Raw genomic sequence first — 19,268 nt, 5'->3', positions numbered from 1 at the left:
AGACCCAAAGAGTGCAGAGGAGCAGAGGACGTGAGAGGAAAGGGGACTGGAGGTCTTCGCTTTGCTTTTATCACAGCACATGTATTTCCTGTAATGAGGCGACTGTTTGTGTTTCATCGGTGAAATCAGTTGCTCTCTCAAACTGTAACGAAAAGCTCGAACTGTGTGGATTTGTGGAATCTTACTATAAATTGTAAGATGTATTAATGTTGTTGACTTTAATCTAGTCCAATCAGATCACTTTACACACATTACATAGCTTAAAATCCTAATATTGCAGGATCCAGTTTCAGGGAGATTTTTCTTTGAAATATGTTGCCACTTTTGTATGATGATGGAAAAGTTATACAATGCTTTATTTATTCACTTCTTTATTTATTTACATAGTTCTTTGTATCTTTCAGTCTAAACTAAATAACACATGTTGTGTATTTAATTTAATTTCCACATGTTTCTCAGGAAAACAGGACATTAATAATAATATGAATGAAATAGAGGGCCTACTATTGTTATGAAATTATGTCATGTAAAAGTTTCTAAATGAAATTGCCAGTGACCCCATAATGTATTTTGATAAAAGAACATATATTGTTATCTAAAATACATATTCCTTAAATAAAGATTTTCATTTGCCTTAAAATTGTTTGTTATTACATCTGATGCTCATTCACTCACCTTATCTATTCATTCAAGTTACAGGATACATTCTATTTGTTTTATTATTTTAAGAAGGTGCACACTTTTGCAGTCCACACCTAAACAGTGCACATTTTATATAACGGGTTTATATAAACTGCTTCATACACAATTCTTGTGTCAGTCCATTGAACTGACAGACACAATGTGATGTGTTTCCTTGTTTGTGTTGATGTTCAGCTTTAGTATCAGATGCGGCGAGGAAGACAACTGATTTTTATCACAAACCCTGACCATCTGCAAATACTGACAGAGGATGTGAATGTTAGAGGACACCATTGTCAGAAGTCCTTCGTGTCCTCTGGCCTCTGCTGTCGTTAGGCATTCTGCACACAGTGTGTGTAGGTGAACGAGCAAAGGAGCACACACTCTGTTCATTGTGGAGGCACACTTTTGCCAACTCATGAAGCCTACACGACATTTTTTTCTTCTGAAATGAAACAGATTATATACTGCAGGGCTACAACATATATACTCATTATTTGTGTAGTTGCAGGCGGCTACATCTGTCCTTCTGTACTGCATTATTAAAGAGGGCATATTGCATGGAACAGTCAGTCCACACACACGGAGCAAAGTAAAAGCATCTCTCAATGGCCAACTAATGCTTTGTTAATGGGGAAGAGCCTGACATAAGACTGCAACCTCTGCCCCTGTTCACTGAGTAACAACTGACTGATGTAGAGTTGCTCCCCATTTTGTATGATCTACATCTCAAACACATTTCAAATTAATCTTTACCCTGACAGCTCCCACTCTCCTGGCCTCCGCAGTTGGCTGAAATGAAGCAGTGAAGTGTAGGTGGTCCTTTGTTTTCGCAGACTCAGGATGCCAAAACAGCAGGGTTATGGGTTAGTGCATGTCAAATATTAGGAGGAACTACACAGATTTATGAGAATGAATGAAACTAAAAATTAGAATCTTGTATTTGGACACATTTGAGTTTTGAGTTGAGCATGTAGGCTTGCTGATTCATAAAACTGCAACCAAACTGCTGAGGAGCCTCCACATTGATCACACATGTTGTCACAGAGAACTGATGTGCGTGGATTTATCGCAGCTCTTATGTGTTAGTGATATTGATATAATTGTAACTATAATAAATGACTCGCTCCTCGGGGTATGATTTAGAGGGCTTGGCCAAAAGGCTCTTCTCCTCCTTCCTCGTGTGAAAGATAGCTCACTGATGTGAGGAAACCTGAAGTAAGTCATACATTACCCAAGCCTTGACTACAATGCTCTGCTAGTCTATATCAAAAAGTATTAGTGCCTCTGCCCTTTTCTGATGCTCATATGGATTTCTTTCAGGGCATTTTCTGTATGAAATTATGAGTGAATAAATTGCATCTTCATTTATCTTCGAAAAAGCCTTCTGTGCTGACTGCGATACTCAGCTCTCAGCGCTTTACATAATTATATTAGTCTTCTGCTACACCACGAAATTGATTGCCCAGGAAAATGAACCTGGCTTTGCTATAAATTACACCTATGGATCATAAGAAATGTGTTATTTTGTTTAAAATAGTACCTAATATAATTAGAGCTCTAATTCATGGCAAGCTACAAGTGTGCCTATTACAGTAACAGGGTTTGGAATTTAATCTGTCTGCTGGATAAAGAATGATCCTGTATGGTTTTCATTTGTAATCGCGGACACATTATTTCAGTAAAATAGTCTGTGACTTTTAGATATGAGAGATGGATTGTTGAATGAATAAGTATATTCATAAGTTTTAGTATTAAAGTTAACAATTAATCCATGGAGGGAAGTTTCAAAATCATTCCTACGTCCTGTCCTGCTTAACTTTTCCTTTACAAACTGTATCTTAGCTTCATTGAAGGTCTGACCTCTGAGGAAGGTGGGACCTTTACAGGATGCTTTACTGTCATGACAATCATGACAGAGAAAATATATCAGAAATATTAAGAATGGCTTGGAGCATGTGGCATGGAAAATTAATTGACATGCACATCTGAAGGATGAGGCAGGTGTTGTTTTCTATTTTATCTCTAACTTCTCCTCTTATTTTAAATAAATCCAATGAAAAAAACAAAAACAACAACCAATAATGTGTTAGTATGTCTCTCAAACATTTTTAACTTCCAGTGGCAATAATTCCAAAGTCCATTTGTTTCAATTGAAAATATAAAGCTTTAAATAACTACACTTTTATTTTCATGAAAAGCTAAATCATTTTCTAAAACAGCTGGGCAGTGTTTTAATAAATGTTATTCAAAACCTGAGTAAACTGCACATTTGTTGATGACTAATTTCAATGGTGAATTAATCCACATTTGCTCAATCACGTATTACAGCAGCGGCGTAGTGTATGTGGGAAAGATTTAAATATACTATGGTGCCCATGAACATGGCAATGAAGCAAGCATATCACCCTGTGCAATAGTGTGCCACACAAATGTTTTTTATTAGTTTATGGACAACAACAGAAGAAGATATCTCATGCAAAAAGGTGGACAACTCATCATACGTTCAATTAGTTGTGTTTGGTATTTTAGGATTTGTGCACAATAATACATATACAGAATATTACTAGACATATTAAATTGGAAACACTTGGCTCTAAGCACACAATGTTCAAACTTTCTAAATGAGAAACATGATGTATCTAATCCTAAAAGTTAACCCTTTACCAAACTCATGTTTGACTTAAAACTCAAACTCACTTAAGATGACACATTTAGATCAAATCCGACATATTTTGCATAGATTTACTACTTTATACAAATGTGTTACAAAAGTGAGAATCCATAATATTGGAAACAATTCAGTCTTTCTAAGACAGCTCTTGTGTCACATTCCAAGGAGTGGACAGTTGAGTAGCCTTTCGTGAAGGAAGTGTATTTCCTTAAAACATATGACTTGGTTAAATTTGAGTACATTGAGGTCAAATTGTATGATAGTTTTTCTATTGCATCATGAAGTCTTTCTTTCACCCAGGCCGATATGACTTAATAAATGACACTCATTTCTGGCTTTGACGAGATGATGTGTTTCATTATGTAAAAATGACATGAAGGAAAAGTGTTAAATCTCTGTGAGCTTGCTCCACAACGTGTAGCTTACATTCTAAAACGACATAATGCAAAGACATATTTCCTACTTCTATTTCCTACTTCTATTGTTCTCCTTACCTACAGCCCTCTGCATCACAATCTAGAGCACAGTGGCAACATGCAGGGTTAAGTAATTCTGCACCATTGAGAAAGACATTTGATTTCATTTGTAACGTGTCTTTCAGCGGGCGGAGGTGAGCCCACCTTTGGCTGCGGGAGGAGTGAAGCGGCACACATATCTAGTGCTGGGAGACACAAAATTGACAATGCATTTATCTTTGAATAATGTAAATGTCTTGAGAATACGGTGGCAGTGGTCCTGGTGTGTCCACCGAGGGCACAGGGCTGTCAGACGCTGAGCTCTCTGGCCCTGCTGCAGCATAATGTGGCCTCCGGCTCCCCTGGAGCATCCCACTGCTCGGCTCTGCCCTGCCTCAGGCCCACATTCCTGCTGCACACCGCACTAGCTCCCCTCTTAATTTACACTCTGGTAGAAGAGGGAATTATTGCAGAAAATCCTGCTGAGAAGAATTGTATCTGCTCTTCCCTTTTAAAAGTGGGGTAGGTTAGAGCACACCATATTGAATAGAGTGGAAGGTGATGGTGTATTTCGAGAACATCCAGCCTGCTCATTTAAAGATATTAATATTTCTTTAAGCATACAATTAAATCAGAGTGATGAGAGTACACATTTCCAGTGGTGGAATAGCTTCTATTATCTTAAGTAGTTGGCTTAACTTCAGTGGTTTCATGAATACTGTGAGTTATGTGTCCAAGGAATGTGCAGCTTGGTGACTAAAACATGTATTGTTTAAAATGGATGGTTCCTGGCAGGCTGACAGTGCTGTTCAGTGAGGCAAAGTGCCAGTAAATTGTTTGTCTTCTGCAGTGCTGCCCTATAATTCTTCTGGGAACCAGTGGCATTGTGTTTGCCAAAGAGAATAATGATAGATGGGATAAAATCAAACTAGAGGATTTTTGGGAGGCACTCTGACCACTCGGCATAATCTGAATACATTTGTGTCCCCAGGAACGAGGCCCGCAATTGTTTGTGCTCCTGTCTCTCTTGCCTCTTGTCTGTCCCAGTTATAATAACTGATTTTATATAGATCCTTTTGCAAGCGTTATACAACCATTTCTATTTGATTTGTTTAAGTTTTCATTGAATACCTATACATTAATGCACTGACAATGTGTATCAGCTCATATGCTGGATGCATTGATGCATGTTACTCTGTAAAGTGCTTGTGCGCAATGTCTCTAGTTCTCAGGCGTAGATGTAAATGTGCAATCTGCCTGTTCAAGTGTCCTGTTGGCCCAACAACAGGAACAGATCCCCATCTGTTTTCTCTCAGGAGTGCCCAGACAATACATTTCCCCCACCAGACCTTCCCATTTGCTGGAGCAGAGGTTTCTCAGCCATTTCTAAGGTTAGAGGCAGGGTAAGCGCTTCCACCCTGTGCTCACAGTTCTCTGATCGGAACTAGTTGGTCCTTTTTTGCACATAGAGTTGGACTAATTTTTTGTTGCTGAGTAATATTTAAATGTGCTGCCCTTGGCTTCCAGGCCGATTTGTTGCTGTTGCTGCAGTTCCGCAGGATGCGAGCAGCAAAAGAGGAGCGTGGCTGTCAGTGAAGTGTGATTTGTTGCAAGCCCAGCCTTGCCAACTGTGATGCACTGAGGTGTGACCATAGAGATGCCTAACATCTCCAGTTGCCTCAGGGCCAGCCAGTCAATTACACAATAGTGTCTACCCTGAGCAATGGCATGTGCTCAATAATGGACCAAAGGCAAAGAGAAAACACATTTCAGAACAGTTTGCACCAATGACCACACCATTACTGCAATATTCTTGGTCGGATATTATCATTATGTCATTTAACGTTTTGGTCAGTAGTGAGAATGCGTGAATGCGTGTGCGTTTTCTTTTTTAAAGCCGTAGTTGCGTGTATCTTCAGCAGCCATTCTCAAAGGAGCAACATTTTGGTTACTTTGTGGACTTCAACTGTTTATGAGGACCATGTGTGGGAAACTCCATGAGGGTCCCTGTTCAAAGAAATCTGCCTCTCCTTTGTGAGACACTTTATCGTGTGGATGCAGATGTGCTTTTTGTTGGAACCTTGCACCTCATCCATTATCCTCGGCCTGCCAGAGAGATAGTGGAGAGTGAATCCATTCAAAAAGACCAAAGCAGAGCCTGCTGCTCAACTGAACTTTGGGTGAACTAGGCTCAACAGAGGGATCCATGCATCAAACAAATAAATAATTTATTTTTGCTGCTCTGGCCTGTGTTTCATACAGATTGCAACTATCAACACGTCCGGCATCCTCATGTATCAATCTGTCAATCTGATATTCGTTTGAGCACTGTATCCATCTTCAAAGATTTAATAGAGACGAAGACTGAACTGGGAGTTTTGTGACTATCTTGTCTTGTTGAATCAAGATTTTCTGCACAGTCTGTGAAGATATATTTATATATTTATAAATATAGCTTCAGTGAGACAGTGGTGTCCATGCCGTGGCTGTCATGAAAACAGTTGTGCATTTATTATATATTTGAAACTGAAGCTTGACTTGTTTTCCTGGTGATTCTCAATTTATAATATAAATATGGTAATCAGATGTATTACTATGCAATTAATATGAATTATTATAATAATAATTGTTATTTTAATTGTCAATTATTTTGTAGACAATGACGTTGTTCATGATCTTAGCATGTTAGATAAGAAAACACAAACAGTGGTTAACTTTTCTGTTTAGCCAACTGGTTGTGGCCAATACCATGTGTCTACAGGAACAACTGAGTTTAATGGAACATTATTATGGGCCTTAAAATGTGGCAGGCTTAGCTGTTTCAGGTCTTTATGCTAAGCTAAGCTAACCAGCCACTGTTTTTAACTTTATATTCAACAGACAGGTTTAAGAGTGGTAGAAATCTTTCAAACTATTTTTTTGGCAATAAAAGTAAAAAGAAAACCTTCGGCATTATGTTTTAAGTTAGTTTAGGTGAGTACTGAATTACCTAGCTTAGACAACTAGCTATTACTAGTTAACATGATATTGTTGTGGTATTGGAATATGTTAAAAAAAAATGCATATCCTGGAATTTCTGGGGGAGTAACATGCCGGTGTACTTGTGGTCTGCTGTATTAAATCAAAACTACAATATGTGATAGGCTGGATGTGAATGGTTGTGTTTTACAGAAAAAGTAGGAAAGTCAAAAAAGATGGGAACAGAATGAAACTATAGTTATACTAGGAGCAACATTTATATAATATTTCAGGAGCATCTGGTGGTCATAATGGAAATATATGACATGGTCGATTAAAACAAAAAGTCTGTTCAAACCAAATATACAGAATGCATACACAAGCAAGCATATGTATTATTAACTACTCAAAAGCAATTATGTTCATTGTCTTGAAATGACAATGAACATAATGGCTCGAAAGGGAACAAAAAACTGTAATGTTTTTGCTTCATTAAAAAAAGGCTCACAGAGACAAATAAAGGAAACTGAAAGGTTGACATTTGGAGTACAAACAAAAAAGCTTTTTTGTCTGCTCAGTAATGGTACTGAGACTCTGGCATTATTGACATAGACCTTGGGTTGTTATATGAAAAGTCTGTGGACACAATTTAATTTCTGTCAGCAGTCAGGCTCCACAGCCACAATGGATTTCTTTTATGCCCTAGCCTCTGACTCTCACCGAGCATCTGTGTAAGCTGGAAACACAGTTTCTGCACAGCCCCTTCCTCTCTTCCACCCGCTGCCTCTGCCCTCAAGGTGCATTTCATCCACATAGAAAATGAAGTTATATCTGAACTTCGACCAATAGTCTCGCTAGCCCTGGGGAAAGCACTGTGGAGCTCGCCTTACTATGACCAGGCAGTACAGATTGCACACGAGTCCATCAATCTCTCCTCTGTTCACCACAGCCTCTAATGGCTGCATACATAACGTGACCATCTTCTCCAAGATTTGCTGATTTAAAATTGGATGTTACTTTAAAAAAACGGGTGTATAATGTTAAATTACATTTTCTCAAGAGTGAGTTTGTACTAAGTTAGTTTCGTTATTGCTAAAAAGGCTTCTAGCTCTTCCTTCTTCCAGCTGCGTCGTCTTGTCCAAATCATAAGGATCCCACATGGCGTTACATCCTCAGACCTCTTGTTCTAAAGCAGCATGTTGAGGGCTGGATTAAGTCCAAAAGGCTTGCTGATGAAAAATGTGTTGCTGACAACCGGGGAGTCTTGAAAATGTGTCTGCTCTGTTTCTAATGGTACGTAGCAGAGCAGTGTGTTCGTGGCTCTTTTGCTTTTGGTGACTGACAGAATTCTAGTCAGGTCTGACTGACAGGAACATGCACTTAGTGATTTTATTCTTGCAAAGTGCTGACATTGGACTTCTTTAGTCGAGGGTTGGAGGAATGTGATTTTCTACTAATGTGACTCATATTCTGAGCTATTTCCTCATGCAGATTCTGTGCAGCACCACATACTATTTTGTTTTAGAAAGCAAACAATGCTATGTATAATCTGACCTGCCTTAAACTCCAAGAGAGGCTAACAAGTGTATTTCGAGCTTCTTATTGTAAATATTATTGATTGTAAATAAAAAGGCTGCATGAGTAAAAGAAAAAAACAACTATATTTGCAACTTTATTATTATGTAATTCATATTTCATATAATAAAAAAGCTGCTTTGGTAACTGTTCCAGATGCAGCAGGTAGCAGTTTTGAGTGGAATATTTATCAGTTTATGTGTGGGGGCCATCTGGGCTACATGGGCTGTAGTTGCTGCGCTAGTGGGCCAATCATATGTTACCAGAGAGGTGGTGGTTGGCTGGGAAACAAACTCATGCAAATTGTCTTTGTTTTCTAGATCTAGGTACGACAAGGATCAAATGCAGGTACCGTTTAACTGGATAGGTTTCGACACCTGGTACATAGTTGGTAGAGACGAAAAACAGAGCTAAAATGAAAGTGGACTATTTAATCATGGAGACTAGAAACGACTCCAAATAAATTATAATGTTGCTCTTTTTGTGCTATAGGTGTATAAAATGAACACTTGTTCACGACGTGGACACTTACGACATGGATAGCACTGGTGAATTGTTTTGTGGTTGAGTGGTTAGATTTAATTAAAGGGCCACATCACAAACTAAATGGGATGATCTCCAAAAAGAGTAGAATGCACCCGAGCTGGACCCTGGCAATTTCGGCCTGCTCCCACAGTTACTCCACTCTTCTCCGGCAACATCTCCCCTCGCCATGCACTAAACTCGTCAATTATTTAATGTAATTGAGATAAACAGACTTAGAGTCTAAACCAAAATACTTCAGGGATGAGGGTTATCATTTATTGGTTTTCCTCCTCCTCTCAGTGTCTCCTCTCTTCATTGGTTGTGTCCATCTGGTTATTGTGTGATGTCGGAGAGTCATCTGAGAGATGGCGTGCCCTCCCAGATCACTTGTCTTAATTAAAATTGAAATGGGGCTCTCTTTACTATTGTGTCAGCTCATGAAGTAAACATTGTACTTTGTAGCATTACTCACACGGTTTTCCATACATTGTATATTTAGGCTTGTTACAACAAATAGTACAGACAGGATATTATAATCTGAATCAGTGCCTTTGAAAACACAGCTGGAGCATTTTATGAAGTTTTCAAAGTCAAATGATATAACAACCACTCTTGCTGCCTCAAATGTGCGTACGAGGGTCAAAGACCTGTTTTAAGTTATCATTTATTTAGAGAGCAGCTTGAAACAGACAGACACAGACTAACCTGTCCTCACCTTCAGGCCACCTTTCCGCGAGTGTCTGTGATTGAAAAATAAATTGAGCATTTCTTTCATCTCTTTGTGAATGGAAAATGTATAAACCAGTTCTTTATTCTATATTTTTTTTACAAGATTGTCTCCAGCTCCATTTGTTTTTTTATTCAGTTGTGTGCTTTGTTTTTTCCCTGCCTCCATACTAACTCGCCTGTCATTTCAGATCCAGCCACTCCCTTCTGCCCTGCAGTAAGGGCACCTTTCCACATGTAGGTTTGCAAAGACCATATACTGCATGTGGGCAGCGCCACGTGGGGTTAACCACAAAGTTGAATCCCAAGCAATGAAACTTTGCTTCAGCAAATGTATTATTAACCCTTCGCTTGGAAGAATAGAAGTGAATGGGTGGCAATTATTGTCTGATGTTAATTCTGTGTGTCTGTGACGACCAGAATCCCCCTCACCTGACCTTCATTACCCAACTCACCTGTTTCCTTCTTCCCTAATCAGCCTTGCAGAACACCAGCCCATCTCCACTCGTTTGCATGTGGTCCTGTCTGCCTGACTTACTGCCTGAGCTTTAGATTGATGTTTCTTTGCCTCCTGCATTTAACTGGCCTATTTTTTCCACTGTTTTAGCCTAAAACATCTATGTATATATATGTTTGTATGAATTCTCATTATACTGTTTACCATACAGTTTATTCATTTTGCAATTACTGTCTACCACACATATATTTGATTTTATATGTTATATTGAAGTCTTATATTGTAACGTTACACTATATTACATCTTAGAGTCCATAGTTTGAATTGCCAAAAACAATTGCTTCTCTATAATTGTTGTACACATGATACTGGCCTCTGACCTTCTTCTTCTGACTATCATGAGACAATACTTTTGTTGCCACAAACTGCATGAGTCACTAAAGTAATATGTGGAACATGTTAAATATCTCACGAAGGAAACTTTTCTTTTAGCTCAGAGTGCATGATATTCGCATTTCCATCTGGTCAGAGTCCTGGATTATGATAACATGGTTATGCACGTAAATAGGTGACACAAAACTTCTGTTTTAAGGTTAAATAGCTTACACCGTCACTCCGTTTGTGGGTGCCTAATACAAGAGCATTAAGCTCTGTGATCAATGCGTTTGTGATGAGTTCTACAGTGTGTGACTTGGTGACAGTTGAAAGAGGTGGCAGATTTATGGCTTTGGATGGAAAATACATCATGTTGTTACGCTTGTAACATTTAAGAGAACAGTCACAGTCTCTTGTGATGATTCTGTTTGTCTGATGAATAAGATGTGGTACACAATTTATTGACACAGTTTGTTATGAGCTAATCTTTGTCTTTAAACCTTGCAGGCATCTCTGTTTGAGCGAACATATGATGTAGGATAAAGTCTCTTATATTTTCATAGTAAACCGCAGCATTTCTCTACATGCTTAAGTGTTATTTCTGTGAAGGGGCTTCTGTGCTTTTAATGGTTGAGTTGATCCATGTTTGAGATGTCCCGTCATTGTTTGGCCGACAGTATTTTCCATTATCATTACATAATGTACAATATACATATTCAACCATTCATAAATGCGTACTCTCTCATCTTACTGTGTTTTTAAATTCATCAGGGTAACCCAACATGATGAATTCTAAGATGGAAGAACTTTTATGAGGTGCAAATTATAGGTGAAGGTCATTAGAGATGATTAAGGGTGATCTAATGAGTTTGAATCCCCACCTTTGTCCAATATTGGGCTATTACCTTACGCCCGACTATCTTTTTAATGGTCTTGCCTTACAGCTTTTAGTACAAATTAGCTAAACTTACTCTGACCTCATATCTCTGTCCTCTTCCTTTAATTTGCTGGAGACAGACATTCATTGAATAGCTTATCATATTAGAACAGCTGTTAATATTAGCTGGTTCCTAGCATCGTTGTGTGCTTGTGACATGTTCATGTATTTCCAACTTTTCTGACAAGCGATGCATTATTTTATCATGACGTTGTGCATTATTATTTACAAATGTAGACAAGCGGCTTGTTTCTCTGTGGCTGTCGAGGAGTTTGTCTATGGAATACATTTCATTGTCAGTAAATGTGGTCACACCTTCTCTGTAGTCTAGAGGCTAGTTTATGCTTCTGCGTCAGGTCGACGCCGTACCTACGCCGTCGACGTGACGCCGTCGTTGAGTATTCGAAGTTCTAGGATTTCTGGGAGGTGCGCGTCAGGCTACGGCATAGGGGTGTGCGTCGACAGCGTAGCTACGGCGTGGGTACGCCGTCGACCCGACGCGGAAGCATAAACTAGGCATAAGTACAACTTTCTCTAATTTAAATATTATTTGATACTATGACTGGGCTTAAGGAGAGTTGGGAAATGTTTTATACGAGTTTTTATTTATTGCTTCAGGCTTTTTAGTCATGAACAAAAATGTCCTGCTGAGGCCTTGGCGATCAACAACTGAACTGGACTGTGTTTCATGAGGGAAGCAAATAGCAGGGAGTCATTTCAAACCAGGGAAACTTACTTTTTGCCAAAACTGAGTGAGGCTAAAAGCCTTCACGGAAACCAACGCTACGTATGTGCCATATTTTTTAACTATGGTACAAAGGAGGGGAACCGAAGGTCCCACTATAAGTTTCTTGTCACACGATAAAGGAATATCTAATGATGAACTGGGAGGAGATTCTCCTCTTTGAAGTGCAATAGTTGTGTCGGATGGCTTTGTTATGCACAGTGGCTGCAGGGAGGACCTCAAGAGCCAGACCCCTGGTTACTTCATTTCATTTACTTTCAGTAAGGGTGAAGGGTAAAGCCAACAGAATGATGAAACATGGTGATCCAACTCTCATTGTTTTTAAGGGGTGCCCATGTTCACGTTCCTCTTCATCTTTGAGCGCGGGGGGAAATTATAATTAATCTGTTAATGACAGTCGGGGCTGTCATAAGCTTGGGGAGTGTATAATAAATTGCTGTAATAAAAATTAAGATTGCATGCATCATTGAGGCCTTCAGAGGGTTTGTTTAATGTAGTTACAAAAATGGTAGCAGCTGATGTGGCGTCCACTGCTCTACCAGGAGAACGCTAATTTCTGAGTGACACTTAACCTGCTGTAGCTCAACCGCAGCTGAGGGAGGTGAAGGGAAACCTAATGAGTTTTTCCTGCATCCCATTTTGAGAACCACTGAACTGGATGGCCTGGTTTGTTTCCGAAAGGCAAAAACTTACACTGTTCAAGGGAAATTAATTAGACCCCCCGAATATCTACTCAATTCCAAATTCAAGAATAGCAATATGTATTTATTGCCTGCTGCTCTGCTCAATCAATGATTGGTCATTGTTTCTGAGGCTCTAACTTTAGACAAATTACCACATGCTTTGAAAAGTCACATGAGGGTTAAAGGTTGGGTTGTTCACTTGTCCCTCTTCCCCTTAACTGGAACATGAAAGATGCTGCGTCGTCTGTAACATGCTCTCTGAGGGGCCCGTCGTACAGCAGCACAGGACTTCCTCTTCTTTGACGAGAGACAAAGCTTCCTCTGTGGTGCAGGGTCCCATTAGAGGAGCGTTCTTGACTTGGAACAAAAGAACAAAACTTAGCATTAGAGAATTATCAATTTAGATGATGGACTCCTGTTCGCACCGTCTGATAAGGAAACTCCTTCAAGAGCTTTTGCTTGCACCCATATTCATTCTTGGTCTATAGCTCAACCGCAATCTCCTAATATACAAAACAGAGTCTTGCTTCCCGGTTTCCGGTCTAGTCAGTGTAGCCGTGTCACCTTTTCTGAAGGAGGAGGCTTGGAGTCTTATCTTTGGTTGCGTTGTTTGGGACACAAGGGGCCCCGTTTGGGGTTAAGCCTGCGGGCAAGCTGGTATACTGCACTTGTAGCCTGACACCAGTTGACACAGCATAGTTGCCCAGGTCACCTTACAAAAACATTGTTCTCTCGCTGGATAAAGCCACTGAACAATGCCATTTTTTTGTTGACAGGCACCGTGCACTAATTGAGATTAAGCTCAATTGTCTCACATTTTTGAGTAAGCTTTCAAGCAAAAACATCCTGTCCTGCTGTTGAACTTCACAACACACTTGTTCTGTTAGAGTATCAGGTCACTTTATCTCATCTCTGGAGATCAATTATTACAGCAAAGTATGAAGGTAGATTTGTGTCTTTATTACGCGAGAAATTTTCTTGTTTGTAAGTAAATAATCTGACTGCAAATCAAAAATCTTTGCTCTCAAATCAAAAATCTTTGCTCTCAATTCAAAAACCGTTTTGGACGTAGTGGGCGGGGCATGCACTGCTGAATGAGGCAGGAGTTTCTATTGGTAGGCTTGTCTGGGCTCTTGGCTCTCTCACACACTAACAGGAGGTTACGTGAGGAGGACCTCGAGGTAGGTTGACATTATATTGCTATGTTTGTCAACATTATTTTAAATGTAGCAGCACCTCTCTTTGTTTTCATGTAGTTGGTGTTGTGGAGTCTCTTTTTTAAAGAACAACATGGAGGGCTGTGTGTTGACATGCAGCCCCACTTTCTGCTTGCATGTACCATTAGCCCACAGTGGCTACGGGTACATGCACCTCATGCATGACTATGTTAGCTAAGCTAATTGTATCATACGCATGTATAAAACAATTTAAAATAAATCCTATGAGTTTGGTTGTTTGGGAAATATGTTTGGAGTTCTCTAGCATCTCAGTACTACAACTTGCTTCACATCTTAGAGGAGGATGGCTTCATTGACCTTTCAAATGCGGTTTACCTCTTCTGTGTGAGGTAGGTCTTCATTCCCAGTCTACACAAAGATGTACAACATTTTGCAGAGACCTGGAATTGCACAGAGTGAAATTTGTTTTCTAATCAGCTTTGACGATTGGAATGCTACAAGTACCTGTACCAGAGAAAGATTTGCAGGACCTAGTGTGTACTAAACATTTAGCACAACAACAAATAACTGCAATTTAAAGTATGGTATTCACTAATTTGCTTTAACCTAAATTAAGAAATATTAATAATAGATCATTGACAGTATGTGAAATAATGCGGCAATGGCTATAATTGTGATCAATATATGTGTTTAGTCCATCTCAGATCCTGCAAGCAGAACACTTGCAAGAAGAGGAACTGGATGCTGCTGATGCAGAGCATGGGGTCACTGTATGCCCCTTGTCAGCTGAAGGTCTTGCTGCAGCAAGTAAACCAAACCGTCCATTCTTCTTCTTTTGGATGGGACATCTAAATGCATGTCCTCCAAAAGACCTCATTTTTTTTTGGATGAAGTTTCCCATTGATAAACTTGATGCATATCTAATGTGCGTATTCTAAAACAAGTATGCACTTTTAAATAATTACAAATAAAGCACAGTAAATAAATACTTATATGTGCTTCTTTTGCTCACTCACATTATAACATAATGGCATAAATAGCTGCAGTATAAAATTATTCTGTAACATTTTGTTAGTTTTGTTTGCCGATTTTCCAAAAGCAGATGTCTGTGAGCTTGACAGGTCATCCACTGCATGATGAGGATACAGTCAAAGCCTCTCCTGCCGTGTTGCCATCAGGTTGTGCATCTTGTAGAGAAATACAAAGTGTAGAATAAATCACTCCAGTCCACTTTTATATGCAAACAGTTCAATATAATGCTCATTAAGATTAATTAAGATAATTTGTTGACAGCTTTCAAAGATTATATATTTAAGAGAAACAGTTACTTTTGGATCCTCCTTAACCCCAAACTGGATAGTAATTCACCTCTGTTTCAGGGTGTGAGTGAAGACAGTAGGATTACTATTGCAACAACACATCATCAGTAGGGTAAAACTAACTTGTTTCACGATGGTCACAAGGAGTGCCAGCATTTGCAGAGCCATTTCTGTTTTACAGCTGTCTTTCAGCATCAGTGCAAACTCTGGTGCACTTGCAGGAAGAGGTGTTAGCTCTAGTTCATATTGGAGAGGAACAATATAGAGCATGGGTTTTCTGAACTTGAGGAACCTCTCAGTATGGACCCAGTGTAGCCCTCAGCATCCAGAGAGACGGCAGAGAGTTTTCTCCTTCCACTTCCACCTGTGAAAACACACAAACATTGAAACAACAGGTTTTGGGGATGACCCCAAATCATGATGTATTGCTCCTCTTTTGATTGTATTAACAGGTACAATAAACATCAAATATATTTCAATAAAGTACCGTAATTATGAACCATAGCCTTAACCAGATAACTTTCTAAATAGCTTCAATAAAGGCATGATTAATGTTATATGACAGTTGCGTAATTGTACTGCTGCCAGCATGGTAAAAAACAGACGAATGACACATTTGACTGGCTCATTGACATGAGTGTATGCCTGTCTGGCAATTTCAGTTTGCACTGAGGATCTCTCCATAATCTGCTTTTGTCCCTGGGGTTTTTCAAACTCAGCTAACATAAGTTGTCTATGTAGTTATTTAAAAACATGTTGACATGTGTGGGTTTAGTCATATTAAATGCTGCTGCACAGTGTCTTTAGCTAGAAAGTTTTAAGGATTTAGTGGCTCATTCAACTTCAGCTTATTTTCAGCGAGTTTAATACAAGACAGTGACATGGTTGCAACCTCATCAACTCTACCAACTGTATCTACCTCGGTCAGAGAAAACAAAACTGATAGGATTTATTTTAAATTGTATCATACATGCGTAGCTAACCTTAGCTAGCATAGTCATGTGCATGTATCGTTAGCCACCGTGAGCTAACAGTACATGCATGCAGAAAGTGGCCTAGAGGGCTGTCAACACGCAGCCCTCCATGTCCTTCTTCAAAAAAAAGTGACTCCACAACAACAAAAACATAAAAAACAAAGAGAAGTGCTGCTACATTCAACATAATGTTGACAAACAGAACAATATAATGTCAACTTACCTTCGTGTCCTGTGTCCACCTCAGGTAACCTCCCGTTATTGTGTGAGTGAGCCAACAGCCAAGTCGAGTCCACCAATAGAAACTCCTGCCTCATTCAGCGACGCATGCCCCGCCCACTACGTCCAAAACTCAACTCATAACTTTTGGGATTGAGAGCACAGGGTTGTTGTTTTTTTAAGAGCACAGGTTTTTTTGGAGAGCAAAGATTTTTGAATTGAGAGCAAATATTTTTGATTGGCAGTCAGATAATTTACCTACAAACAAGAAATTTGCTTGTGCATTAAAGACACAAATCTACCTTCATACAAAGATAAATTCTTAATCTTTCACAGAAAAAGCATCAAACCTAAAACTGGGCTGGGATTTGTTTAAAAATACATTTCATTTGAAGCCTGGACTTGTAAGTACAAGTCTGTGGCTGAAACATAAAACTTGTGAGCTGACTCTAATAGGGCCTCAGTGGAAGGTAAACTGCACCAGCAGCTCCTCCACTGTGATTCATCTCTATTGTTTTGCTGGTTTGTTACCTTTCTCTCAAAGAGCATATTGGTCCCGTGGCTCCCACAACAATTATCACCCACTTGTCTCTCAGCTATTTGGTGACACAGTGCTAAAGTCTTGGCTTCTTTTCTCGCCCTCCTCTTCTTTGTATTTATCGGTTTTGCTGTATTAGTTGTATAAACCTGTTATGCATCCCCCACCGGTCATCAAAAGATAATTATAGACCAAAAGGAGCAATGGGCATAATTTTCCAAATTAAGTGAAATTTAATAATTCTCGCCTAAATCCTACCAGTGATGAATGGCTGTGAGTGGACAAGGCCAAAATGTTATGTACTGTACATGGAGTTCAACTGCTTTTTATGGTAGATAAACAAAGCTTTGTTTTTCAGAACAATACGGGGTGTACAAAGAAACATTAACCACCATTCCACGGAAATTTCAGTGTCACTTTAAAGTAGGATTGGTTATCTTTTTTTGAAATCCACATTACATCCTGGAATAAATAAATAAATACAATTATCTTCCAAAAAAGAAGAAGCAAAATAATCTGGTGTCTGGGTCCATCACAGGACTGTAATCACCTGCCTGATTGTCTGTCTGTGCGTATTCTGCCCATCCACTTTGCTCCTCACAGGAATTCTCCACAAGCTGCTAGCTTAACAGCTGTGAGTACTAACAATAGCCATATTCGGTGTTGTTCGTCATTATGTGTTTACCTTCATCCTGATCATTTTGGTGGAGTGGCTGTGAAAGGACGCCTGAAGGAATGGGCTGTCAGTGTTGTAGACTTATTGGTGGATTTAGGGACTTGGACCTTGTGCTGCTAGTTTTTGCTGTTGTATTTTTTCTTCGGTTGGATGAATTTTCAAATCTAGCTTAGTTTCTCAAGATTACTAACTCTTACTTTAAAAATGTCCATACGACTAAGACCAAAGCAGCTAGCACCACCCCAATGGACTAGCACCACCCCAATGGACCCAAACTTTTTCATACATTTAGGGAAAATATAATCATTCTTTTTAATTACTGCACCTAGGCACTCTATTAAAATTCTAATTCACCCCATCCACCTCGATTGATCTGTTCACAGTGGGTGGCTGTGGTGAAATGCACTGTATAATATTCATGCTGGTACGCCTTGGTTGTGCTGTGTGTCAGAAGCCATCTTGCAGCGAATCCCTCACCCACCTTGGAGCGCAGCCTGTGGAACTGATGAGGTGAAGAGCATTGCTCTGCAGCTCCATGCTAGTAATCACGGGACTGAAGAAACACATACATCATCTGCCACACAGGTTGGCATGGCGAGTGAAAAGCCTTCACATCACGTAAGATGTTGGACAAATGATGGCCATACGTGTGTTTGTCTCCTCACAGATGGCTGTGCATCTTCAGTCAGGAAAAAGCTGAGCCTGGCATTTATTCCCCTCCCCCAATTCACTCCTCTTGCTCCCTCTTCCTCTCTCCCTTCATCAGTCTTTTGTAGCACATCCCTTTTTTTTGCCTCTCCTCTGCAGGAGGTTTGATATTGGCAACACAGTTAGTGCCCTCCACGGAAATAACAGTGGAAAAGATGACATAAATTATTTGCCAATTGTTTGACACATGCAGGGCATTGTCCTTGCTATAATCATCAGCACTCTGTCACCTGAAGGTATGAATGGTGCCACTGCTGCTTTGTGTCTCTGTGCTAAACCTCTTGGGTTGTTCACGGCTCCTGTAAAAAGTATACGATGCACCTTCCATTCAAGCAGCAAGGAGGAATGTATCACAATCATACTTTTGAATTGTAGGGCTTCTATTTACATACGTGCAAACAAAACTAATATATAAACAAACACAGTCAAGTTATTCAACTAAAATGGTAACTGCATTGGCATTTTATTGTTTGGTTGACACATTTTGCTCATCAGCAGCCAAGTTATATGCTTTATTAAGGAATAATTATGAACTTACAACTTATAGTTGTTGAAGCTCTAGTACATATTTAATATCATGAACTCAAGAGAAGCAGCAGGGACAGATAGCCAGCTGTGATATTAAATAACATTGTTTTAATGGCACTAAAGTCTTCTTCGCCTCTGCAGAGCTTTATGTTATAAAATAACTGGGTTTTTCCAATCCAATCAGCCATTTTAAACGCTCTGAAGTAAAGGTTCATTTTGATTAACTTTTTATACATTTATTTTTGTCTTTCTTTTACAAAATCCACATTGTATCCTTTTCTTCAACACAAGTTCTGCTATCTGTTGAACATTTGTGAATTTAACAAAGCAGCCACGA

General features: G+C 39.4%; 1 long non-coding RNA gene across 1 annotated transcript; it reads right to left on the bottom strand.

The window, feature by feature from the left end:
- Window positions 1-12,595: 12,595 nt before the first annotated feature.
- On the bottom strand, window positions 12,596-16,515 carry LOC137783344 (uncharacterized). The gene is made up of 3 exons (XR_011077322.1): window positions 16,486-16,515; window positions 15,412-15,652; window positions 12,596-13,148 (listed from the first exon to the last, which is right to left on the bottom strand). It is a non-coding gene; the product is annotated as an uncharacterized lncRNA (long non-coding RNA).
- Window positions 16,516-19,268: the final 2,753 nt, after the last annotated feature.

This window comes from Clinocottus analis, unplaced genomic scaffold, assembly GCF_023055335.1.
Source record: "Clinocottus analis isolate CAN_PGR_092001 unplaced genomic scaffold, fCliAna1.0.p SCAF_12, whole genome shotgun sequence".
NCBI classification, from domain to species: Eukaryota; Metazoa; Chordata; class Actinopteri; order Perciformes; family Cottidae; genus Clinocottus; species Clinocottus analis.
The sequence above is the reverse complement of the archived record's forward strand: the minus strand, read 5'-3'. Positions and strand labels throughout refer to the sequence as shown.